Consider the following 18,576-nt stretch of genomic DNA (forward strand, 5'->3'; position numbering starts at 1 on the left):
AATTGCCGGGAAGCTAGCAGGTATCACATTCAAGGGTAAGCTGTTATGGGGCTACCCTCCGGCGCAGGGGAACTAGGAACTAGAATTCTAGAGAGATGGGCGAGGGAGAGTGGTTCTGGGTGAAATCTCAGATAGTTGTTCTCTTGGCAGATGCTGATTCGGTTATTGGAGGTACTGCCAGAGATATGAAAGGACGAGCTAGCGATGTGCCTGTTCCCGACTTTGATGGTGTGGATGTTCTTCGGTGTATGTATGTATGTATGTATATGTATGTATGTATGTATGTATGTATGTATAGGCATTTATATAGCGCACTACTTACCCGGAGGGTCCCAAGGCGCTTCGACCGCTGCGAAACCCTTCCTGGCTTCCCTGGGAGATGGTCCCCTTAATGGGTATCTCCAGGGTGAGTACAGGCATCCCCGGCGGTCTGGTGGGGCCGTTAGTGAAGATGAGGCAAGCTAATGCCCAGAGTTGCCGAGTGTGATCGCTGATCAGAGTGGGCACCGAGGCGAGAGAATTATCGAGTCCGCTGACCCTGGTCCAGAAACCTGCCGCGCCGGGAATCGAACCCTGGTCCCAGGCCGTCCTCTGCTCTCGGGTCTGCCGCCTCTAACCAGTGAGCCACACTTTTAGAGTACTGGAAATACTGGGTAACCAGAGGGGAGGGGGGTATTCTGGCAGGACGTGGTACCTCACAGGACTGGGGTGCAAATATGGTTGAACCAGTCCAAAACGGACCAGAAGGGGTTAGGAAAATGGGTTAGGCTGCAGTGGGCCCCCGTACTACATGCCCGCTCAGGTGGGCATCTCAATGGTTCCGTTTGTTGGGAAGGTCAGGGGGTGGTATTCAAACACTAGAATGGGAACAGAGTAACGGCTTACCACCTGCGGGCAGTTTTGCGTAAAGCTTTGCACCTCATCAGGGTAGATGGGGCAGGTTTTGGGACAAACTCTTTCCGTATTGCGGCAGCAGCAGAGGCGAGCAACAGGGGCTGGGCACAAGAGGATATCATGCTCTGGGCTGCTGGTGTTCCGATTGTTTCAGGCGCTATGTGAGAAGGGGAGGCGCGTGCGTTGGGCAGCAATGTATGAAACTCATGCTAATTTTTCTCATTTCAGGTTTGGTGCTCGGCCCCCAGGCGGAGGAATTGACCATTTGGGTCCTGGGGCACTCGTTTGTGAAATGGGAGCAAGTGCAGGTCCGACAGAGCTACTTTGGTTTAAACTTAGGTTTTAACGAACGCATGTTTAAAGTTGTGTGGAGGGGCAAAGGGGGCATGTGCTGGAAGGAGCTAATACTCTTTTTAAATAAATGGTTGTTGGGCGTTAGGTGCCCTTACAGTTTGGAGTTATACCTTGGCGAGAATGATCTGTGCAAAGAAAATTGTGTGATTTTGATGAGGAGTATGAAAAGGGGCTTGGCTTTGCTTAAGGAGCTGTGGGCAAAGTGTTTTGTTTTGTGAACCGAATTTGTGCCTCGCAGGGTTTGGCATGGAGCCATCACTCCAGGTGCTATCGATAGGGCTAGGCGGAAAGTGAATACCAAAATAGCACGTTTTTGTTGTAGTTTGGGATTTGGAAGGATTAGTCACTCAAAGACATGTTTTGATACAGTGGAATTTTTCAGGGATGATGCTGGACACCTTACTAGGATGGGCATGGATTTATACCTTTTGGAAGTCAGAGAGGTGTTGGCCAGGTCTTTGAATGTGCAAAGGCACAGGGGCAGAGGGCCCACTGAGTAGAACAGGAAGGGGGGAGCAGAAAATGGGATGTGGTCATGCCCCCTTTTCTGGGTGGCGGGAGATTTAAATGTTTGCCAGGACATGACCAGAGCACAAATGGGACCCTAAACCATGGACGTAATTAAGTTACTCACATGGAATGTCCGAGGGCTTAATAGGTACTTGAAAGCAGCAAGAGTAGGAGCATATCAGGGTAGACATGGTTTATAATTGGCCTGCCTGCAGGAGACTCATTTACTGCCATCAGAATCCTCAAAGCTAGCACGCAAATGGAGGGGGCATGTCTAACACATGGGGTACAGCACACATACAAGGGGAGTGGATATATGGGAGGCACCAATCACAGTGTTTACACCAGCCACAATACTAAAAGATGAGGAGGGCCGAGGTCAGTTAAATTGCAGGAAGCTCACCATGGTGGGTGTCTATGCACCAAACACAGACAACAACACCTTCGTCCCTCCTGCTAGATCGGCGCTCACATCTCACATGGGAAGTACACTGATATTGATGGGGGATCTTAACTGTGTACTTGATGGGACATACAATCATGCACCCTGCACCCGACATACAAGCACAAATTGGTCACCTCACTGCACCAAGTGATGTCAGATCTGAACCTTTTAGATTTTTGGAAAGAATAGAATCACCATTACACACACTGTTCTCACACATGTTCCAAACTAGAGCAGATCATATTGGAACTCGGGCACCATACATGGTGCCCGAGTGACCCATATGGGTAGGGCATTATCAGATCACTCACTAGTTTGAATGGACTGTTTCATTGCTAAATATAGGGCGAGGATCCCCTCTTGGAGGCTCCCGATAACAGCTTTACGCTGCCCAGAGCTTCACCAAGCCTTCAAAGATGATATAACAAATCTTTTCACCCTGAATGTTAATACAGCCAGTAACGGAGGCATAGAATGGGAAGCATTGAAAGTAGTGATGTGAGGTACTGCAAGCTCACAAGTAGCTTCAATGACCAGGAAAATGGACACAGAACTTCGGCACAGAGATATAGAGCTGACGTACCAGCATAACACCTCTGGTGGAAATATTCAAGCTGAAATTAGACTTGAAGTCTATTCGGGCAGAAATATTCTAAACAAGCTAGGTCTCGTCTTTAGGACCTCATAAATGTTTAGGCAGATCTATTAGCTTTGCCAATGTTTTTAAACTATGTTGTAGAGAGGCTAAGTATTAAAATGGTTAATAAGCTGTCTCTCAATTCCAAGCTTTCTTTGGCGACAGGAGAAGTAATGTAAGTGCATTGCAGGGGTACATAGCTGTAGAAACAAACACACAATTAAGAAAATGTATACATTTATAACTACATAAATACATAAGAGCCAACAATAAGCAGCTCTGCCCAGAACATATATCAAACGTGCCTCCCTGCCCAGAACATATCAAATGTGCTTCCTTTAGTAAGCAATGCACATTAGAATGTAAATGCACTAATAGATCATGCACCAATGTAATTGTTCAAGTAAGCCTTGATAACGCGTTGTGATGACCGACCAGGAGGAACTGCTGCAAAGGAGTTGTGGCCAAACCCTGGCAAGGAACTGTGGGAAAAGGGCTGTCCATAGTCGATTTCAGTCCCACAATATTAATACAATGCCCTGAGTGAAAAATTGCACAAGTCGTGCCTCAATTTGCACACTGGTCTGCATACATAATTGAGCCTGGCGGTTCAGCATTACAGTTCCAAGTGCACTCATGACAGATGGTATGAAAACACCCAGTGTGAGGAGGAAACTGCCAAGAGTTGGCACGAAAACGCTAGGAACACATGGTGGGAGGATAAACATGTATTGTAAGCACAGCAAACACGAGACAGAGCGGTGGTGGTGACAAGTGAGGTCGAGGAGAACATATGGTAGAGTGCCATTCTCACTCCAGCCCCATTAGGCAACTGGGCCAGCTTAGTGTCAGTGAGGTGCCAGGCTTACCCCATGGAGCCTCAGAAGCTAGAATGGTTGGGCACCTGTAAGCCACATTTACACCTAAATGCCAGTTGATCTACGGGACGAGGCGGTTGTGGGGGGGAGGGGGGTCCGGCACTCTTCATCACAGTTCTCTGCTCTTCACAAGCCATTATCTTTATAATGACCCTAAACGTTGCCAAAACAAATGGAATGACTACATAATATTGCAGGAAAACAGGACGCTCGTCACGCACTGAGTGATTAAATCAAACTACTTTTGAGTGACTCTGGCTGGTATCCACAGTCATTCAAGAACTGCTCATTTCTTAAAGGAACATACCAAGATAATTATATAGCTCGCAATCTGAGCACTGCATGAAAAACTAACCTCTGAACATCATCTCAAAGACCAATGCTTAGGGAAGTCTGACTACAAAACGAAAATTAGCCTGTGAAATAAGAGCAGTTAATATCCAGAATGCCACAGTAATTAAATAAAAAAACAAAACAGAGGTGAGGGTATGGCGCTGCCAGGTTAATAAATAGTCTTTCATTCACACTGCCAATTGCACGGGCCAGAACCCTAGAAAGTCTTTGCGATAATTATAAAATCCAGTTTGAACAAGGTAACGATACCTTCCCACCCCTGAACACGACCACGTATTATGCATCTCCCTGATTCAATCGACAAAAAGCTGCTGAGCCGCAAGTGCCTACATACGTATTTAAACTGAAATGCCCCCATCGCACACAGACCCAAGTGTGAAAGCACTAGCCACCCGTCCTGACCATATCAAGATGGTACATTCAATATTTGTTCCAAAAAGCACCATTAATGGATCATCTACGCCCGAAGGCTCACATGGATGTCATGCACACTTCTTGGCACTTGAGAACTTCGAAGTGGTAGGTTACTAGCGCAAGAGGACCGGGGCCACGGTTAAAGGACGTTTTGGAATGCAGCAGGCTGCGTGCAGGACAGCATAAAGTGAAGAATAAGTAAGGATGCACCAACGAGAAAACAGAACTTAAAGTGCTGAACAGTGGGTGAAATGGCTGCAGCACCCCGCTTTATGCAACAAGTCCAGAGAGCTGAGGGGGAAAGAGGGGCATGCACAGTGCCTCGTTTTAGGCGTGAGCACATGTGGAGCCAGTTGGCACAGCCCACTACAGCGTGCATGCAGGGGCAACACCAGTACACTGAGAGCAGAGGGGTGCTCACCCACGCCCGGGCCATTGTTCCCTCTCACGGCCACAGCTAGACATACCTGCATGGTGACCCCCCCAGCCCCTCAGCAGCAAACCTCCACAAATGTCACGCTGCCTTGATAATGGCATTGTGATGCGCGACCAGGAGGAACCGTGTGAAGCAACAAAAGTTTTAAAAAAGCATTCAGCTATGCAGAACATTGTTGCACATCACTGCACAATGACATCCTAAGCTCATGGTAATCACCACAACACAGGGAAGACCCAACAACTTCCGGTGATTGATATATATTACCTACTGGCGGTCGCCAATAGGTAGTTATAGTTAGGATCTTGTTTCTATTCAAAAAGCGTTTTTTCTTTTGCCAATATCTTTGGAGCCGTTTGACGAATCCTTGTGAAAGTTTCCCAAAAAAAGGTTCATTGAAGTCAGCTCCTGTCTTGAAAGTTTCAGGGTGATTCGTCAAGGGCAGGCTGAGAAAAAAGGAGGGTCCCAAAACGCATTTTCCCCATGTTAACTTCCATGGGAAATTATATCACAGGCTACAGCCCGAACTGCTGAACGGAATTAAACTACATTTGAACAAAAGGTAGCTCTTGGTTCAAAATGTGACCTTTTTTGTAAATGGTGTAAATCCGTCCAGTAGTTGCTGAGAAATGTTTAAGATAAAAGTTTCAATATCTGAGCACCGAGGAGAGTTCACTAACCTTCCCGAGCACAAGCTCAATTCTGATTGGCTGCCAACACTCCAAATCAGGAAGTGTTGGCAGCCATCTTGTGACTCGGTAGAACCGAGTCACAAGACAACTGTGATATCAAGGTTAAAAAACAAAAAAAGGGGGCAGGGTAGAAACACCATGACACCTAGGCCTGCTCAGGGAGTCCCACAAGGACCCCCAGGTCCAAAAAAAGAATAAAAAAAAGAGAAAGAAACATCTGAATTTGCACTGGGGGTGCGAATCCGACCGAGAAACTTTTTTTTAAACGAAGCGCGGGCTCCCGCACTTCGTTACTCTTAAGCCCCCAGGTGGGCCAGGTCCAGGGGGCAGTGCCCAATTGATTAGCGGGGGATCTGCGGGGGGCCCGCCCAGCCACGGGGACCACCACTTCCCCGGGACTTTGTTTCAAAAAAAGCGTGGGGGGCTCATGCCACCCCCACGGTGCCCTAGGAACCACCCCCTCCACGGGGCATGCCTAATTAAGTGCATGCCTATTAATGGGGGGGGGCTTGCTGGCACCACAAGCCCTGGGGATCCTCACCCCGGGGCTATATACTTGATGGGAGGGGTGCCACTCGGCCCCCCTCCTGGAGCTCTTGATGGCCCTGGGGACCACCACCTCCCAGGGCCGGCTCCTGCAATGTCCTGGTGTGCCCACCCACAGGACATTGCCATTTACCCTGTCATAGCAAACCTGCTCTCGCTTCAATGAAGCAAAGTAGATTGCTTTTGAGCAAGAGGAGGTGCATGTTAGCAGCTCCCCTTGCTGAAAAGCAATGCCGGCTCCTGTAGGAGGTGGGGAGCCGGCGGGACTGTGGGGGCATTGGGGCTCCTGACACGATCCCCAACACAAAGGGCCAGCCCCGGGGGATGGGGTCCTTGGGGCCGAAATAGTCCTGGTGAGGGAGGCCACGGGGCCCCCATCCTCAATTAAAAATGATTACCATAATGGCCAAGCCCCACGGATGGGGGACCCGGGGCCAATAGTGGCCCTGGGAAGGAGGACCACACGGACCCCCTTCTATTAGATCAAGCATCGGTGGCTCCTCTGCACCAATTGAAAAGGATTAAGCAAGTAAATGAAGGTAATAATCATAGAGACTGATGATCACCATCAGCTATAGTAAACCTCTAGCACAATTTTATACAATTACTAGTATTTGTTGTCCTTTAATTCTTCCAAAAGGTCTTGCTCCATTTTTTAACGGATATTTACCAGAACAAGGCACTACTATCAAAGAGGGTCTTGGCAGCATTGAAGTCTTCGATCTGAAGGTACACAAAGAACGTGTAGATGAAATTAAGTTTTTATTTTTTATAAATAGGCTGCATGAACACATTGAGAGCCTTTCGAAATAATAGGATGAGATGGAGACAGCACTATGCAGGGGGTAGATAATGCATTTGTAAATTTTATTGAGAGTCTCAGTTGATAAAATGAGATGACGAAGATAGTACTATAGAGTGGGTAGATAATGAATTTGTATTAATGCACAGGAACAAGTATCTAAAACATGTCGTTCTGTTTGCAGATTTTGGTGTAACCCTAGTCAAAAAAAACGTCCTGAAGAAGGTGAAAACTATTGTAGCAATCACCAAAACGCCGCGTCGACTTTTGTCTTTTTGACTTCTTGTGATTATGTATACTATGTTATTTGCAAATTATAAAAGCATTGTTTTTATTGTTTTTAACGTTTTTAATTTTAGAGTGTAACCCTGTATGGGAGGTACCCAATAAATTGCTCTATATTTTTATAATACATTTCAGCTTTATTTGTTTCTTCCTGTGCCACCTAAGACCATGAAGGTCAAAATCACTGCATAGATACCCCAGTCTCCTTAAGAGTTTACCCCGAAATCTTAAGACTACACTGTCGTAAAACATTAAACTTAATGGTCAAATTATGTTGGCCATTTAACACACAGGGTTTTGTCACATTTTCTTGGTATTCGCTCCCCTCCCTGTTACTGAACCAGGGGAACCTTCCAATTTATTTTTCAGTGCCCACCCACAGGACATTGCCATTTACCCTGTCATAGCAAACCTGCTCTCGCTTCAATGAAGCAAAGTAGATTGCTTTTGAGCAAGAGGAGGTGCATGTTAGCAGCTCCCCTTGCTGAAAAGCAATGCCGGCTCCTGTAGGAGGTGGGGAGCCGGCGGGACTGTGGGGGCATTGGGGCTCCTGACACGATCCCCAACACAAAGGGCCAGCCCCGGGGGATGGGGTCCTTGGGGCCGAAATAGTCCTGGTGAGGGAGGCCACGGGGCCCCCATCCTCAATTAAAAATGATTACCATAATGGCCAAGCCCCACGGATGGGGGACCCGGGGCCAATAGTGGCCCTGGGAAGGAGGACCACACGGACCCCCTTCCCTATAATTAGTTCATACAAAAATATGCCATACCCTGGGAAATGGGGTCCCGTGGCCAAAAGTAGCCCAGGGAAGGGGTGCCACACGGCCCCCCTTCCCTATACATTTATATAAAAAAAGGAGTCCATGCCCCGGGGATCTGTATTTTAGAGTGGGTGCATACAAGTGTTTATTATGGTGTGAGGAGGTGCATCAGATTAGCACATGGATGATGTCATCAGTGATGTCATTTGAGATGTCATCAGTGATGTCATCAGTGAGGTCACTGACCATGTCATGAGTAATGTAATATGTGACATCATCAGCAGCACATTGCGGGGGCATGATTTATACTTAGGTCTACTAACTGTTTTGTACGAGTGAAATGTACAACTAACTATAACGTCCCAGAAACCAATGGTTTTTTCAGTGAATTTCGAAGGCTATTTTAAATGCTAATTTCTAACTATATCATCCCTAAATCCTATTGTTTTTTCAGTGAATTTCTAAGATTTTATAAATGCTAATTTCTAACTATAATGTCCCTATTAGGTCCCCTTGAATCCTCAGGGTCCCTAAGGGGAAACTAGCCCATCAGGTACCTCCAGTAAGTGCCACAGAGCTGCATTGCAGAGAGGTGTTCCGAGGCCACGCCCCTTTTTACACCACGCTGCAAACGCAGCTTCTGGTGCACTGCTGCTCGGAGGATGAACTCCACTTGTGTCCTGAGCCCTCAGGACACAAGTGGTGCACACGTGGTATCTCACTTCTGGTGCACTGCTCATGGGGCTTGCTTGGATGGTGGTATTTTATGACATTTTTGTAATACTAAATTTTGATCTGTCAATATGTGACAGATTTGCTCACCCTTTGCTGACTGCAACTTCCATTGGTTTCAGTAGCAATTTTTTCCCCTAAAAACATAATTTTAAGGCTCTGTGGGTGTATGCCCTTTCTCTGAGATTCTACCGCCCGGTCAGCGCTCTAGGCTCCAGGAGAACCTATTTAGGTGCTAGCTGGAGCGCACACACAGCAGACGCACGCAGCAGACGCACGCAGCGGGTGCGCCTAAGGCAAGCTCATCTGTGCCCGTCCGCGCCTGGAATGGGCCTAGGGCCAGGAACCCTGGCCAAAATACAAAGATTAAACCTAGAATAATCTACTCAAGTGAGAGCCTTTTTGCGCTTGGTCAGCCTAGGGGTAAGGGATGCCATCAATTTTCTTGTGAAGAGCTGCTTAGAACAGACTATCCTCAATATTTAGAATACCTTAGTAAAATTCATAAGAGCTGCCAGGCGATGCAGCAATCTGACAGAAACTTGACCAATGTTAGTATACACAATATAGAACTTCAGTTAGCGCTTATCAATGCTAGGTCATTGATTAAGCATAAATATGAGATTGCAGATTTTATTACTGACAACAAGTTAGATGTCTTGTTTGTTACTAAAACCTGGTGCGATGAAACATCTGACACAGATTTTAATATTGCTGTGCCGTGTGGGTATAAAGTTTTTAGGCACGATAGACCCATGCAAAAAGGCGGAGGCCTTGCACTAATTCACAGGAGTGAACTGGTATCTCACTGCTCAATACTACCCTCTGCGGATTGCGAGGCCCTTCTTTTTAAAATTACTGCATCTGAACAAGAAACATTTAAAGGAGTAATTAATTTATCGCCCACCAGGCTCTAGAAGCAGTTTATTTAATAACTTATTTCCTTTTTTAAGAAGTGGGTATTCAATCCAAATGTTTCACCATGTTGGGTGATATGAATTTCCATTTGGAAACACTAGCTGATAAAGATACTCAGGAGCTTCTCGATATTACATTGGAATTAGGACTCCGACAGCTAGTTCAAGGCCCTACGCATCAAGCAGGACATACCCTGGATGGATTATTTACTAATAATCCTGCCATCTCCATTACATCTATCCTTCCTCCTACGTAGCCTGATCACCACGCTGTTATTTTTCGTTATGAATTGCCTGGATACAAGGCAACTAATACGGTGAGCACCAAGCTCAGTAGGTGAGCTTGGCATTATATTGACTTAGGCGTGTTGGAAAGCCAGCTGGTGCAAAGTCAACCAGATCCAGAGTTGGAAGCAGAGGTCTCAGCTAAAAGTTATACTGTTTGGCTGAAATCCAATTTTGAAAAACTAGCACCTGTCATGGTGGCTAACAAAAATAGAAAGACTTAATCTGCACCATGGTTTTCCGAAGCTCTTAGATTAGACAAACAAGCCTGTAGGAGGCAAGCAAGAACCTGGCGAAAATATTATGAAGCAGCTGAGAAAGAGCAGTATAAACTAATGTTAGCTGATTATAAGGAAAAAATAATTGGGAGAAGAGCCAATATTATACACTTACATTTTAGATAGCCACATTCTAGACCACAGTCAGTTTGGATTTATGGCATGTTACAGCACTGAGGCAGCTCTGATAAAGACCACAGAGGAAATCCGCTCTGCATTAGATGGTGAAGGGTCGGCGGCTCTTATCCTCCTCAACCGTCCGCAGAATTTGATACAGTGGACCATACCTTGCTGATAGAACGTTTAAAGACCATAGGTTTGGGAGGAAAGGCCCTTTTGCTTTTAACGTTGTTTTTATCAGATAGAACTCAGACAGTCCAAAGCAAACAAATGACAGTGACCTGTTTTGGACTCCTGTGGGGGCTCAGACCATTGTTGGGCTTGTTTGACGCATCCACTCGTCAGGTCATCATTCAGGCGATGGTTTTGTCCAGACGCGATTATGCCTGCTCCCTTTATCTAGGGTCAAATAAGGCGGAGGTTTTGAGGTTGCAAAGGGCACAGAATGCAGCAGCAAGAACACTCTTAGGCCTGCGTAAGTCTTGCTCTGTGTCAAACGCAATCCGCCGTCTTCATTAGTTACCTGTGGCCAGGCGCATTGAATTCAAAACCTTATGTATTTCTTTCGAGGTTTTGAAACTGCCCACCCCTCCCATTCTGGCCATATGTCGCATCACGGCTTCTCCGTTCACAGGGTCAGCACCTGATGGTGGTTCCTTGGACACGTAGAGTTCGTGCCAGTGGCTGTTCTTTTCGCTACAGAGCTGCTACTCTTTGGAACACACTCCCTGTGCCGATCCGTGGCCTTGGCAATTACTTAGAATTTAGAAAGGCCATTAAGACTTATCTTTTCCCTGCACCTTAGTCCATGCCTGCTTGATTTGCTTTGTCAGTCTTTCCTGTACCAGCGCCGGGACGCCCCTTTGCTGGGGCAGCTGTTGCGCTTTTATAAGATATGATAACATAACATATCAGTTCAATTAGGCGATTTTAAATCTGCACCTTTTATCCTGCATTGTGGGGTACCGCAGGGCTCCTCGTTGAGCCCTATGCCTTTTAATATTTATGTGTCCGAATTTGCACCGTTGATCAGAACTTTTGATCTAATCCCGACCTCGTACGCCGACGACACCCAGTTGGTCATCTCAACCATAGACAAGGGTATTAATTATTCCAGCAGACTTCATGATTGGATGGTCTCCTTGAGCAACTAGATGAGTTGGCATTGCTTGAAGTCAAATTCGAGTAAAACTGAGGTGGTGCTATTTGGAAAGCTTATTCCTCTATGGTCACCAGTTTGGTGGCCAAGCACCTTGGGCCCCCCTCCTACACCGGTAGCAAAAGCTAAAGATTTGGGGTCATAATAGATGAGAAGCTTAATTTTAAGTCTCAGATTTCGAAGGTGGTGTCTTCTGCATTTTTTACTATCCGAACTGTGCGTAAAATTCTTCAGTTCATTCCTAAAAAGACCAGAAATACTGTTTTAACCTCCCTGCTTTTATCAAAGTTGGACTACTGTAATGCCTTATATATCAATTTACAGTAACATTTACTCAGAAGATTATAATCGGTACAGAATGCCACCACCAGATTAGTGCAAAATGTTCCTAAACACCAGTCCATTAGGGCTGGGATTCAGGAGTTGCATTGGCTGCCAGTTGGTCAGCTTGTGAAATTTAAGGCACTTTGTATTACACACAAGACACTTTACAGAGAAGGTCCACATTTTCTTTGGGACACTTTTAGCTGGTACTCTCCAAGCAGATCACAACGTTCGGCCAATGCTTCCCTAATGCCCACTTCCAGAGTTAAAAGGATGAACTGGGGGTTGGGGGAGCTTCAAACATAGTACTATCAGGTTATGGAACTATCTTCCGCTGTTTCTTAGGAAGACCTCGTCCCTGTTTGAATTTAGAAAACACCTTAAGACATGGCTTTTTAAAAATTAGTTTTTCCTTATCACAGTATGTGGACCTCAAGCGCCTCGACACCTAAGGGTATTAGTGCGCTATATAAATTGTTATAACACACAATAACATAGGGGTGCTGTCCGAGTTTCTATTGATTTGCTATATGTTCTACATTTAGACTATTTTCCAGATTTTGCTGAAGCTGCATCTATTTTAAATGCAGAGAGCCTTTCTGACAAATGATTTTTCAGCTTTATACTTCAGTAAAACATCACACATCTGATTGATTTTGAGACAAACTATATGTTTGCGTTCTACATTGCACTTTACTATTTTATTAAACCTTCATGATTTCTAAATTAGTGATTTCCAGCTTTACTAAATAAGCCTGGTCTCAAATATCCCAAGCCTTGACATATTTTACTGATTGCTTTTGAAATGCTCTTTTGAAACTTGTCTTTATCTATTCTCGAGGGCGGGTCCGTATCGATGACATTAGCCTTTTCTTGCATGTACCTGCAATTTGTTTCCTCTATCTGCCTTCCGCTCAGCTTTGCTTTTTTTCATTCTTAGTCATCTTTTTGTCTGAATTTGATGTGAGTCTGCAGATTTCTCCTCACCTTAATGCCTACCTTTCTGCATGCAGTCTTCCCGTTTTGTTTGGTCTCGGCTGCAGGCTTTCTTGGCTCCAACCGAACCTGCAGTTCTTTAACCCTTTTGTCTGGCTTTCAGCTCTCCCTGAGGTAGCTGTAGACTAGTGGCATCATGGCCCAGGCTCTCAGAGCACCTCACAGTGCATGATAAGCAGCGAAAATATAAACACAGATTAGTGCAAAAATGCCAGAGGAAACAGCATTTGTGAACGGCATCTTGTCAGTTTGTGCACTTAATTCTGACTTCTACACACCGCAGTGGGAAATAACATGCAACAGTAGTTAGTCTTCATCAGTATTTTTGTGCACAATTTCCTTCAAGTAGGACTGGGTAAAAATTGTGAGTGCAAAACCCCAGTAAATAGCACAATTTGTTTGAAACGTGTGATGTGTGTTAAGTGTGAAATTGAGAGCTAAATGTTTGTGCCAGTTGTACACTCAAACTCCGGCCTATAAATGAATTGTTCATAATTCAAACCGAAAAATTCACACTATTAAGATGGGGCATATAATAGCTTATGCTAGAAAAAAGTTGTTCTATGCGTGCCTCTTTTTTGTGCAACAGATTTCACTTACTTGCAAAATCTACTAGTTTAGGACAGAGGCTACAACGTTCTCAGCCAAATTACAGTCTACATATCCCACGTTTTCATCCTATTGCTTTTGGGAATACAATGGATTGAACCTCTTACTACCACCAATCTCCCATGTAGGCATTCCCATGGCCCCATAACATCATCAGATCTCCATTTCCTCTTCTGCATGAGCTTGATGAACGGAACTCAACATCTTAACTAAAGAGCTTGCCAATCTAGCCAGATGAAACACAAGACAGACCTCTGTACCAGGAAACATCTAACACATCTCAAGAGTACGACGGCACAACCAAGACCTCTTTTGCTGAGGAAATCTGCAGACCAAAAGAACAGAAAACAACAGAGGATCAAGGCATCTTGTCTCCACATCCTGTAACCGCTACTCTAAGAGCAATTATCAAAACATGAGAAACAACTAGGAACAGCATGACATTTCCATCACCAAACACATAGCATGCATCCTGATTAATGCTAAATCATTATTAAAGAATGGAATCCACATATGCAACATTTTATGCAAATCCAGTTCCAACCTGCTCATTAGGACTGAAACCTGAATAGGAAATGACACTCCAGCCATTCTACCTGGCGCCATTTCCAAACAATACCTATGCTTCTACAGAAAGCAACCAACAAGATATTTGATTGAAGAGTATCCGTAGTATATAAAATATTTGATTAACACCTTGGCTGCTAAGGCAATTCACCTCCGGTGCTGGAAATTGCCCAATGCCATGCATCATGACGAGCTCAGCTCGTCATCAGCACAGCTCAACTGTGCCTCATGACGAGCTGAGCTCGTCATGAGCATCGAAGGGGTTAAAGACCATGCAACTCCAGAGTTCTAATCATCACTTATTCGCTGTTCACCACTCCTAAGTTTCACCACCAAATTCATTCTAATCTACCAACTAATTTCATACTAAACTGACTTTCCCTAATTCCCTTCTGGATGCTGTATCAGAAATCACAACTACACTTCCCAACCTATATATCCGACAAGATCTCAACCTCTGCAATGATAAACCCACTGTCCACCAGACTACAGGTCTATTCAATAACCCGGAAGTGCCCAATTACCAGCAGCTTACCACCAAAGCCAGCCATGATGCAGGCCACTCTCTTAATGCTATATTCAAATGACCTTATCAAAAAAAAAAAACTATAGCCTGGAGTGATCATTGTATTATTTATTTCAGTATAGGCCTACCAAAGGCACAACCACCACTGACAATCTTTCTCTACTGATGAGGGAAGTCATCCCGAAACCCGAGACATGTCTCGGGCGATATCCTAAAACGCGGGACATGTATCGGGTCTAGAGATTCATCAGTCCTACAAGTACCGACTTGCACCCACCTGGGTGATCCACTGAAGAACTGCAAGTACCAGAGTCCCGAGGGGCGATCCGGAGGAGGGGCTAGCGGTGTGCGCTCCATTTATGATGAAACACAATATGGCTCCCTTGAGCTTTGGGCCGACAGGCTCTTGGAAGACGCACCTGCGTGCCGGTTCTGGCATCGACGCCTTTGACTGTTGTGTGGTGGCCTTCTCTTCCACCCCTAAACAATCTTTCTCTACTGATGAGGGAAGTCATCCCGAAACCCGAGACATGTCTCGGGCGATATCCTAAAACCCGGGACATGTATCGGGTCTAGAGATTCATCAGTCCTACAAGTACCGACTTGCACCCACCTGAGTGATCCACTGAAGAACTGCAAGTACCAGAGTCCCGAGGGGCAATCCGGAGGAGGGGCTAGCGGTGTGCGCTCCATTTATGACAAAACACCACTGACAACATCTCACAAAAACTTCTTTAACAGATCATGGAAGAATTTCATCATAGACTCATTCGAGCTAGAATCAATTATGCAAGTATGCATACTTTACTGTAGGATTCTTTCAAATCTTTACAATATTTGAGACTTTAAAACCATTTACGAGATAAAACACTTATACATAAAATCAATAAGACCATACTTCTTATAAAACAAGAATGCCATTGCCAGAGCTCATTAAGGCGAGGTTAAGAACAGAGACCCGGAAAGATGAAACGGATGAAAAGCATTGAAAGAATTGCAAACTGGGCAATAAAGTGCTTAATCACAAGCGGTATGCAATCTGAGAAGTCCAGTACTCACATAACTGTGCTGGTGTAGTAAGTTCTTTTGAAACAGGCACAGTGAAATTGACGCCCGAGTACCAGCAGGAAGTTGCCAGCATGGAACATTCTGCTGATGGCCTAAAGAGAGCTTAAAGTGCCTATCCTGACAAGGAGGGCTAAGTACACTACTACAGCATCAATTATGTTGTGACTTCTGAATCCATTAAAGCCTATTAACCAGGGCGATTTCTGGCTCACTGAGATTTTCACAAGAATCACATCTTTTTTTTTGATTTTGGTGAGTTTTTATTGAAAATTATATTTACATGGTGCGTAACATAAAACCTAAAAACAAGGGCAACCATGACAGACGTTGGGAGGACTCACTTTGAACATAAATCTCCCAAAAAGTTAAATCAGTACACTAAAATGTCAGTAGAGGAAAACACACTGCCAAAAAATGATACAAAGATAACACAGAACTTACAAAACGGTCATTAAAAATGCCAAGAAAACTCACTACTCCTAAGGTATTTTGGATGTCATCCACTCCCTCAACCAAAGAACTTTTCAAAAGTATCACGTTAGTTTGAAAACCTGTTTGAAAAGTAAATATCATTAATCACTCCGAAGGTCTATGATCTCTTTTGTTGTATAGTAATTGGACTTATCTAGCGCTTACCACCCCTTACAAGGCGTCAAAGCGCTTTTTCGGCGAGTAGCATTCTCCGCAACCCTTAAAGGATTAGTGGTGAATTAGTATAGTGAAAATCTGAAAGTCATTTGAGTGGTGGATATGTTAGTCAGTTATTTAGATTGAGATGGAACATCCGTTTAAAAAGGCGAAGGCTCTTGAGACCCACTTCCCATCAGTGATCCTCAATAACTACATCACTTTGCAAAATGGATCAACTTATGATCACAACTATAACAAACCATAAAAGAAGAAATGGCGATGAGATTCACTGGATCACCTACCCACCCATCTCCCTCAAACATACTTAGGACCTTCCTCAAAGCTACCTCTGCAGCCTTAGCAGCCAGAACAATAATTTACAAATTACTATCATCTAGGGAATTCTCTAGGGAACCAAAAATGTATCCCTTCAAGCCTAACCTGAAGAAGCAAGGACTAGACCGACCACTTAACAAATGATATACCAATATTATATGAGCTATTTCTACGTAAATCAACAGAAATAAGGAGCATTTATTAGGATTTCAGATTTTAAAGGACATTTGAATTAGTATAGTGAAATATGAAAGTCATTTGAGTGGTGGTGAATTGGTGAAAACATGAGAGATTGTGGTTAAATTTGACCATGGTGTTCAAAACGTCACTCACAATAGTCACGTGTTTGCTTCTAATAATCTTATCTGGGTGTAAAGCTGCAAACGGCATTTCGTCTGAGCTGATTCCAGTGCCACGGGATACGATCTCCCTATGATATCATTTGACCTGAAACCTTTTCGGATGATGGGTTAACTGGGCTAACTCATGTTTCTAAAAACTGAAAAATATTTCTTTTTCGGCACAAAATATTCTTCGGTTCCCTATCACCTCCCATTTCTCAAAGGAGTGAATTCACAAAATGGCGAATCATTTATTACAAATGCATGGACGTTTCTCCTCCATAGTGCCCACACCGCCATCGCTCACTCCACATGCACCCAATACATTTACCCAAGAAGACTCAAGAGACATAATTGTGGGAAACGGTGGTGCAGGTTTATTTGCATACAATTAGCAGATAGGTGGGTCAACTTACAGGCGATCCAAGACGGCAGCCCCTCGCTGACCCGCCTGCCTAATTAGCCAATTTGCACGGTAAGTCGATGCTCTTGACGGTGCAATACTTTAATAGTTATCTCGTTTACTCCCGCCCCCCCTGTCGGGGCGGAGCGATGAGGCACACCCCCGGTCGGTTTAGGCCCCCCGACCGCCCGAAGGACTAACGGGGCGCCGACGTTGTTTACTGGAACCCCCTCGGCTCCAGGTTCTTGGCTCGGGCACCCCTACTGTGCCAGGCAGAGGTATTGCTGTCTCCTTCTGCCGCAGAGGTACCCTTACTGTCCATCTGCTTCCAGATCGCCCTGTGACTCCGCCTGCAACACAAAACAGACCATTAATTGTTCACACCAACCTGCTGCTCTGCCGCTGGGTCTGGGCCAGGGTGGGAACAGCGCAGAGTAGCCAGGACGAAGCGCGGCGGAAAGAGGAAGGACAGAACCAGGCTGGCCTACATAAAGGCCCTAGGACCGCCCACCACCTAACTTGCTCGCCCTGCATTGGCCACCTCCAAAGGGGGCGGCGCCCTGACCGTCGCGCTGATGATGTTTTGCTCGCGAGGCATGTGTCACTAAGACGCTGTCTCGCGTTACCTCCCCTTCGTGCCGCGCGGCCAGCGGCATAGTGCCCACACCGCCATCGCTCACTCCACATGCACCCAATACATTTACCCAAGAAGACTCAAGAGACATAATTGTGGGAAACGGTGGTGCAGGTTTATTTGCATACAATTAGCAGATAGGTGGGTCAACTTACAGGCGATCCAAGACGGCAGCCCCTCGCTGACCCGCCTGCCTAATTAGCCAATTTGCACGGTAAGTCGATGCTCTTGACGGTGCAATACTTTAATAGTTATCTCGTTTACTCCCGCCCCCCCTGTCGGGGCGGAGCGATGAGGCACACCCCCGGTCGGTTTAGGCCCCCCGACCGCCCGAAGGACTAACGGGGCGCCGACGTTGTTTACTGGAACCCCCTCGGCTCCAGGTTCTTGGCTCGGGCACCCCTACTGTGCCAGGCAGAGGTATTGCTGTCTCCTTCTGCCGCAGAGGTACCCTTACTGTCCATCTGCTTCCAGATCGCCCTGTACTCCGCCACAGCTCTGGAGGAGGCCCCCGTCGATGACAGAGCCCCCCCACCCACCTAGCTACTTCACCTCGCTCCTATTTCGCTCCACTTGTCCTTCCGGGAGGGATACGTTCACCCCAGTCCCGACAAATGCACCCAACCTAGCATTCTTACAA

This window comes from Lissotriton vulgaris, chromosome 2_1 (genome assembly GCF_964263255.1).
Source record: "Lissotriton vulgaris chromosome 2_1, aLisVul1.2, whole genome shotgun sequence".
NCBI lineage: Eukaryota > Metazoa > Chordata > Amphibia > Caudata > Salamandridae > Lissotriton > Lissotriton vulgaris.